Raw genomic sequence first — 9,615 nt, 5'->3', positions numbered from 1 at the left:
TGCTGCAGCTCATGCCATCTTGTTCCCATTTAAACATATTTAGACTTCCCAGACCACAAGTTTGTATCCTACATGCATAATTCATGAAATGTTTTAAGTGGATGAATCAGATCTCCTTGGGCTTCACACACACGACAAACATGTATGTCCTTACCAAGGCTAAGTGTAGAATAGTTATGGCTGTTACATTAATAGTTGTTATGCTCGCATTTATAATTATTCTAGTTGGAATGAGTTTTACCCCAAAGATGAAAATATCAAAATCTACACCTACACCCACATTCATTTCACATTCACTAGATGAGAAAAAGATAAATGCATAATTTTTAAATACTTCAAATGGAGATTTTAAATCTAATGTTTTTTCTAGATTAGTTCAGGAATATAAACAAGCTTTAGAGACTAAAGACTGCTTGCTATGTTTGCACAGATTTACCTTCTTCAAATGCAGAAGATGTGACATATCACCATCTTCCATTTCCAAATGCAGTTACAATGTAATATATTGCTTAGTTTATTTAAATACAGGAAAGCTCAAATATACTTTTTCCAATGATGATGATTCTTTTTAAAGTAGCCCCGCAGAAAAGAATGATCCCTCATCAACAAGCTATGGACATGGAAGTTGCCTGGTATTTCTTTAGGTCCCCTACAGTTATAGACATTGTCAATGCATACAAAACATATCTTACCTGTTTAATGAGACCATTATAAAATAATTTATTTTAGCATTAGAAGAAAGAAAAGCTCACATGTTTCACAAGGCAAACAAAGAGGAAGATGTTTTAAAGAATGTTTTGAAAAAGAGAAAGATTAATACAAGAAGAAAATGATATATACAAAATTAAAACTAGATAGATGACAACAAGGAAAACTATGTGTTCACAAAAGGAGAAATCAGTTTAGAAAGAGACAAACTGGGATAAGTAGCTGTAACCATACATTTGAGGTTCTTAGAGAATCTGTTCAGATATTAACAGAAGAGGAACCAGTTATTACCAGAGTATTTTGTGTTTGCAGACAGGATGCATGTGTTCAATTATCTGCTGATTCGGAAGGTGTTTGCTATTTAGGTCTATTATTCCCTAGGATGCTTTGACAAGAACTGATTCTCACAAAACACACAGGTAGTACCATTGATGGGACACAATTGGTGAGAGATATATTTGGAGAAATCATTCTACCAGTAGGAGTAGTTTTAAATAATGAGAAAATCACAATGCTCTCTACCATGGTAGATAAACTGGCTACTAGTACACCTGGTGCCTTGTTAGCCGTTAATATGGAATTAGTAGCTATTAGATCAATGATTTTTCAAGATCAATTAGCTTTAGAAATATTGCTGGCAGAAAAAGCCAGGGTCTGTAAAATGTTGAAGGTTCAACATTGCTGTTCATACATACCTTGCACGAGTAGAGAGATAGAAGAATTTGCAAAGAAATAGAAACTTTAGAGACAACTTAAGGATCAGGAACTGTAGGTAAGGGAGCTGCTACCAATAGCAATTGGTCTGCAACTGTTGGAGGAGGAGTTTCAAAGTTATATTGAAACCTATATTGATTGTTGGCATTTGTTAATACTCTTATATGCTTTATATAAAGGATTTAGATGCTACCTAACAATAAAGAAAAACAGATAAAGGAAAAGTCAAGGGAGAGAAGAAATAGACATGGGAGAAAGAAAGTGTAGGACATTGAAAGTTTGAAAAACAAAGTGGATGACACAGCATGAGAGGTAAGTGCACCATAGAGATTAATTTGTGGGAAATTGTGATGGTTATTCGAACCATCGGGGGCAGTTGCTGTTGTGAATTTTCCTTTTGCAAATAACAACACACTCAAGTAAAAAGTGCAAATGTCTATGTCAAATAATACATAATATGAGTAAACATTTTGTTGTAGGTAATCATACTTAGGCAATATTAGCATATATATGAAATAGTAATGTGCAGATTTAATTTAGCTTAACTGTTGATGCCATATTACCCACAAATAATACACTAGCATTGAAAGGCTTGTTTTCCACACCCAGCTGTTTTTTGCACAAGATGTTTTTCTCTTTTGCTGCAGATGCTGTAACTTTCCAGAAGCCATCTGTTAGTCAATAGGTATTTGTAGTGTATTAGACAACTGATAGTGAGGTTCTCAACGGGAGGAGAGGAGACAACAGGAAGGATGATTAATGGGAAGAACTGTCTGAACCACAAAATGTGGATGAACTGGGCAAAATTACCTTGTGTCTGTGAAGACGTGAGAAACTGGGGAATTTACCTACACCCAAGGGTTTACTGAAATCCTACTGAATGTTATGACCTAAGAATGCAATATTTGTTACCATCTGTAATATTGTGTGTTCATATTAGAGCGTGTTCCTAAAGGAAAGGAGGCATTTTTGGGGAGGGTGGAGGGCTTTTCTCACTTGATTTGCTGAAGATCAATCTCTGGGTTTCTTGAGACCATATGTCTCTTTTTGGGAGAATACTTTGAACCTATTCCTTGTTTTATTAGATGTCTGCCGATTTGCAGCTGAGAATCATTTCTAGCTTCAACTTTCAACTGACTTGCAAAGGTTTTATGCTTATGAATTTATTCTCTCATCAGAACTCTTTATGGGGTTTCTGAACTGATACCTTATTCTATTTCACTTCTAATGAAATTTAGATTAGGGAAATTCCTTTATGGAACACGCTTCTCTTATTATTACAACATTAACTGTTATACTTACAAACGCTACATTCTTTCTTTCATTGAAATATTGATTATTGGATTATATAATAATTATTGCCTATACAGTTTCATGTAGATGATCGCTCCTTTTCACTTCTCCTTGTTGACAAGCAAAGGTCCATACGAAAAATGGAGGGCGTTATTTAATGATTACACCCAAAGAATAAGGTACTGAAAACCCTGCTCCATCACCCTTATTCTATGCCATCCTCCATGGCAAACATAATGTGGGATAATACCACAGAAAAACATTCATTACTTTTGTTTTTAATCCACATCTATGTGCTAATCGAAGAGTGGTCCATCCAAGAAATAAAGTTTGGATGCCACCTTGGCAAATTTATGAATAGCAAATAGAAAAACTGTGAAAGAGTACAATAGTGTCTGAACTACATTCAACTAAGATATTTGTGGCAGGATCTCTTTTGATCAGGGCCAGATTGTTATTTGCACTTTTGTCACCTTGTTTAACTTTAACATAAAAAAATACAAAGATGTTTTACTACAGTAGTTCTGGACCTATGTTTTGACCAACAGGTAATTTATTGTGCAATTAAATAAAGTTTGAAAACCATTGGCTTATTGTAATTAGCTGTTGTTCAATGCAGCAGTTATATCAACCACTGCTATATGAGGCTTGGTTAACCTGAAGAGAAGCACAGCTGTGCATTACGTCTGTTTAATTTAGGCTGTGCAGTTTTCAAAAGATTGGATGTTGTTCCTGGTTTTAGAAAATGTAATCTATGTTTTAGGCCTGGAGTGTTTTCAGTGAAGAATGTTGGGATCTTTGAGGGTAAAGAGGGGAGGGGAATTTTGAGGAGTGTGCCATTTAAAGATGGCATTTTAGTACAGAATCATTGTTACAAACTAAGCACTCCCTATATATACATTGTACTGTTGTCGCATCAATTAATTATAGTACAATATGCACAACTATGCTTTGTAAACCTATTGAAACATTTCTTTATTTGGAGGTCCATTTATGACAAAAGGTAAACTTTGTTGAAGTATATACAAAATTCAACAGCTAATGCATTTGTTCCATTGGAACATCTTCAGGGCACAATAAATACATATAATACATAATAAATATATACAAAATAAAATGAAAATCACACTTTATTTGAATACACCTCCTACTTTAAGCACAATTTGGACAAGTATTATTGTAACACTCAAGATTTAATTCTTCTTGATAAAAATGTGTTTTTATGACCATTTGTTATGGCTATATTTGATGGATGTGTTTTAAATTAGTAGATGTGTATTTCAATAAATTGTAAATAATTGCTCATGTTGTAGATATTGAATATGTATTTTATCTATTTATTGAACCGCTTAAAAAGTTCAGATGGAACAAAATGCGCTGGCTATTGATTTTAGTATATACTTCAAGTTTATCTATTGTCATAAACTGACATTCCAATAAAGTAATGTTGAAAAAGGATTACAACCCATTGTGGTCCATATTGTACTATAACTGACTAATGTGAAAACACTGAAATGTAAATTTAGGGACTACTGAGTTTTGCTTACATAGAATTATCTTGTTGGGCCTACATTTGTGATACCCATATTAAGGGAATTTTGTAGTTAATTCCTTCAAACCCATGCACCCCAATGTTTTGCTATATTTGTTTTATATTGTTTGGTGATATGTGTGGTTTATCCTAGTGCCTTAACTGCCATTTTGTGAATCATTTGTTCATCTATACAATCTTTATAGAACCTTATGGCGGTGGTGAGGTTAGTGACTCTAATACTGCATTTACTGCAAGCATTATAGTTTATAGTTTTATATTCTCAGTCTGTCTCAATATAAAACATCCCTGTGTGTTTTTGGTGTGGTTCCATCACATTCTGCAGACAGCCAGGCTAACAGTCTGGCTAGTCAAGGCACAAGAAGGTCATTTCCATGAAATTCAGTGGGCATTCAGGCTAACATTCTGGTAAAATTGTGCAGTGAAAGTCTCCATTTGGCCTTATTTTATTTTTTAATTTTCTGAGGGGGGAGACCCTGCTAACATGTCTAATAGAAGTTGGGTTTGCTTGCTTCGTTCACTCAGACATATGTGAGGCATTTATTTAGATGTATTTATTTTATGTTAATTGCATAGCACAACGTCCACCCTAAAGCATCTTGGTGCTGAAAATGTGATTTCAATTAAATTAGAGAAAATGCCTGTTGGGACAGAAAAGTCTGTTGTATGGTGACAGACGTGCACACCTGCCGTGAGTGCCTTAGCTGCAACAATGTCTGGACCTCTGGTGCTGATTTTTTGTTGTCATGGGCGAACACAGATCACGCATTTGCCCCATGACATAGACTTGTCTCACAGATTGGTGTCTTTTTTGGAACGAGAGGGGTGCCCAAACCACTACCCTCATAGAGGTGAAAGGCTACTGACTTAGCCAGGAGTTAAGCAGCAAAAGTGCAGTGGGGGCAGAATACCATATAGTGATCAGTAGAAGTGAACAGGCCTTTTTACCTGTATCACTGGAGTGAGGCCTACTCTCTCACCCATGTAAAGTTCAGCTGTTGTGTGCTTAACTCACCCTTGGCCTACATCAGGTTAGTATGTAGTGCTGTGCAGTGCATGTGTGTTAAATGCATGTGCTGGGTGCATGTGTGTATGTGTGCATGTGAATGGTACAATAAATGGTTAGGCTCTGGGTTCAATTTTGGGAGACTCAGCATGGACTGGAGGAGCATGAGGAGGTAGAGGAATCCCATCAGACAGATGTGTGGATTGTTGCATTCCTGTGAGGTAGGTGGGAAACACTGGAGGGAGAGTCAGCCTCTCCAGCACATTTTCAAAGGGTGCGCTTTGATTCAGAGTGATCACTGGGAAAGGGGCCTGGGCACATCTCACGAAGAAGATGGGGATAAATCATAAAGAGTAGGGCTGAGGCACAGGACCAACCTTTTGATGCACATATCACTATGAACCTCTACTCACGCCAATGGCCTGTGTTGTGGGGCTATCAGATTTGGAGTCACTCCTGCTGTGACAGACGGCTTTCTGGAGTAAAGGCAGGGCAGGGCAGAGGAGAGGGCATTTCTAAAGGAAGAAGCCCCCAACATAAACTTAAAAGACTTAGACCCTAAATCACATTTGGTGTCTGGAAATGGACTATAAAAAGGGGAGCCTGAGGTCCCCAAAATTGTTAACTGTCAAGCAGCTAGACAAGCTGTGCGAAGAAGGGGAAGCTCTGCAAGACTTCTGCCTGTGACCAGGGCTGGAGGCTAAGGCCTGTCATTCTCCCATCTGAGTGAGCGGACATCACCCAGGAACATCCAAGACCATCTGCCCCTGGAGCCTGGAGCACCAGTGTCTGCCTGCTTGCCAAGACCAGTGAGCCCTGTGGAAGGTAAATTGTGTTCTTTTTAAAAAAATGTTAATTGCTCTCTGTACAACATTGTTGATGTGAGTGTATATGTATTTTATTCTGTTGATACTTTTTAAATTTACGAGCGTCAATTTTTATGCAGTTTTGCACATTCTGCCTATATCGCACAGTCTGTCTTTATAGTCAGTTTTCCTCTACTGCTAAATTTGCCTTGTTGGACTTGGCCCTTCTGGCAAGTACACCCCTAAAACTTTTTGCATTTATCCTAGCCTTTTTCCTATGTTGTATTAGTGGTTTTAGGCCTCTAGGCGCTTTTACACTGTGTCCCAGTGGAAAGTACGTGCGCTCTATGTATGTTTCAGTGAGACTGACCTGCCCTTCCATAGGAATGCATGGGGGATCTGAGTGACCGTGTTAAGTCCTGATGTGAGAGGAGTGCAGGGTCGAGTTTGGTATGTGCGAACTCATGAGATTAAATGCTGCACGATGATGTGTGCGGTGGTACTGTGTCTAGTGTAGAAGTGCCACTTCTGGAAACTGGCATGTCTGTGTAATAAATGTGATGTCTACTGAGCAATGCCTGTAGGCCCTGATCTATGTCTCCAATGATGTTTACGGTTATGAGGTTTGTGCGTAATATGGTTATGCTAAGGGTTTTTAGGCCTTATATGTTTTATGCCTAATGTGATTGCGTAGTGTGTTCCTACCTTTTACCAGTAGTTACTGGTTGTGCGCTACATTTATTATTGGTTCTACATTTACAATTGGTGATTTGTGATGGTTGTGACAGTGGCCCCATTGGCCCTGTCGTGTGTAAATAGTCCCCTGTGAATTCTGCCCAGTGCCAGTTGGCACAGTGTAAATTGTGTGATTATCATCTAATGTGTTTATTATAATAAAAAGACTATTTTTTATATAACCTTGTGTGGAGTTTCTTTTGAGGATGGGCCTAGGATGTTGTTGCTGGGTGCGTGCGCAAATGCTTTACACATTGCCTCCGGGATAAGCCTGACTGCTCGTGCCAAGCTACCAAGGGGGTGAGCAGGGGTTATCTTTGGCGTGTAACTTCCTTGCCCTGACTAGAGTGATGGTTTCTGCCTGGCTTTGACGCAAGCCTTAGCCAACCAGAGATCCCATTTCTAACATGCCTGTATAGCAAATACACTGTATTTTTAGGACCAGGTCTGTGTCGTTCAAGTAGCCATGTGTCCGATATCGGGATTGGGGTCTGCACTGTAATTGTGGAATGTCAATTTTTTTCTTTTAAAATTTTTGTATTAGTCTTTCCACAACATTGTTGATCGTGGGTTTGTGTGTATTTTATTCTGTCTCTACTTTCTAAATTTACGAGTGTGAATTTTTATGCAGCTTTGTACATTTTGCCTCTATTGTGCAATTTGTTTTATAGTCAATTTCCTCTACTGCTTAATTCGCCTTTATAGCATATCCCTGGAATGTTTACGACCTGGTCTGTGTTGTTCAAGTAGCTGGTGTCGGATATCGGGTTTAGGGCCAGATGTATGCCCTATTTGCATGCGCAAACGGGTTTGCGACCCGTTTGCGCATGGAAAATCTAATAGGGTCATGTACAATCCCTATTTAGCGAGTCGCAATTTTTTTGCGAGTCGCTAAATAGGAATTGCGAGTCGCTATTAGGAAGGGCGTCCCTTCCTAATAGCGAGTCAGAGGCTTATGGAGGAATGTTTCGCAAAACACTCGCAATTTACCGCCCTCTTCAAGAGGGTGGTAAATATGAAATGAGGTACATTAAAAGGCAGTTTTCAGAATAAAGCATGTGGTTTTATTAGTGTAATATTCTCTAACAGAAAGGCTTTCCCAGATGTCAAGTTAATCAGGTAAAACAGCATGCAGATATAAATATACTTACATATATGTGCAAGCAAATAATAATGAAACACACAAAATAATCAAATCCATGGGATAAAACAAAAGCAGATAATAATAATTGTAAAACACATGCAAATAATAAACATTTACAAGTCAAATAATAATGAAACATTCATAAGTGAAATGCAAGAAAATAGGACACAAGCAAATAAATGTATAGGAGAATAGCTTTATGTACATAAATATATAGTTAAGAACAGAAATACTTCACAGGCTGGTCACTCAACACACAGACAAAAACATATGTAGAAATAACGATATATCTAGACATATATCTCAATACCAATGATCAGAGAAAATACCTCACCGGCTGCAACATCTTCATCATATCCCTCACAAGACTCTGGGATCCCAAATTAAAATCCGAGGGCCAAGAGAATTCATACCGGGAATGCAGCACTGAGCAGATGCATCCACCACTCAGGAGAGAACCCAGTTTTTGAGCCAAGAAACTCTAGTTTTTATAATATTCTCAATGCACAAGAAGTTTTGAAAAGACACCCTCCACATTAAGGAAACGTACTGGTGCTGGCCAGGTTCCTGCAAGCATTCCAAGGTAAAGGATTGCTCACGCATTCTTGTTGCGCTCCCACACTACATGTTCCAGCCCTTTATCTTAGTGAAGCTCGAAAAAGTAGAAAACTCAAAGAGTACAAAAACACTCTCAAAGAGGAAATAAATTCTGCAGCCAAATAAACCGAATAACCCTGAGTAACCAAGCCCTGCTTGTGTGTGCAGAACTCAAGCCAGAGTCAGAATTCAAGATGGAGTAAGAGCAAGCTAAAGTCAATAGTTAAAACGTAATTTCCCAACGTACAACATAATGCACATTTGTGCACCACTGACTACAGCACCCACTCCGAGACAGAGAAGTACATTCCACACATTTCTCTCTCATGCTTTCAAAAGCACATCCCGCACGTTCTGTTCCATGGAAGGCTGTTTTGTTGTGTGCTAAGGAGAAAGTAAACAATTCTACTCTGAAGCTATAAGGCGGCACAAAATGAAATCAGTAGCTCAAAATACAAGTGCACAAAAACTGATGTCGCACATGAAGATGGAGTGAATTATAACACATAGAGTGAATTAAAACACTGGTATTCAAAGGTCATCGCATAATCCCAATACATATAAGTGCATATAGCACTACACATGCCCATGAGAGAGATGCTCACAAAGACTTCGTTTGGATAGATATTTCACTATGTATTTGTATATCAAAACTACTTTTGTCATAAGAAAAAGTATTTGACTGAAAAGTCATTTATTGCTGCTATTGAACATATTCAGAGCTGAGAGCCTGTGTTCATCCCCTGTATTTAACTGCCCTCTGAGAAGCCTTGAACTGCTCGACCCACGCTAAAACTGAGAATCAAGTGCTGAAGAGGCACTTGGCCTATTTGCTCGGGATCAATAGTAGATCAGGACCCGGTATATCCAAAGTAAAAGGCCTCAGCCTCCACGGATGGGCCTAGTAGGTCCAAATTGCCCTGTGGCCCTCTGAAAGGAGTCCTGACAATTGTTGGCAAGCGGTAGGGTGCCCAACATTTATGAGCCTTGGATACAGGTGTAGCATTGATAATTTCCAATTTAAGTCAATAGTACAATAAGTCGATGTTAGAAATTGGGT

The sequence above is a fragment of the Triturus cristatus genome, chromosome 6, assembly GCF_964204655.1.
Source record: "Triturus cristatus chromosome 6, aTriCri1.1, whole genome shotgun sequence".
NCBI lineage: Eukaryota > Metazoa > Chordata > Amphibia > Caudata > Salamandridae > Triturus > Triturus cristatus.
The sequence above is the reverse complement of the archived record's forward strand: the minus strand, read 5'-3'. Positions refer to the sequence as shown.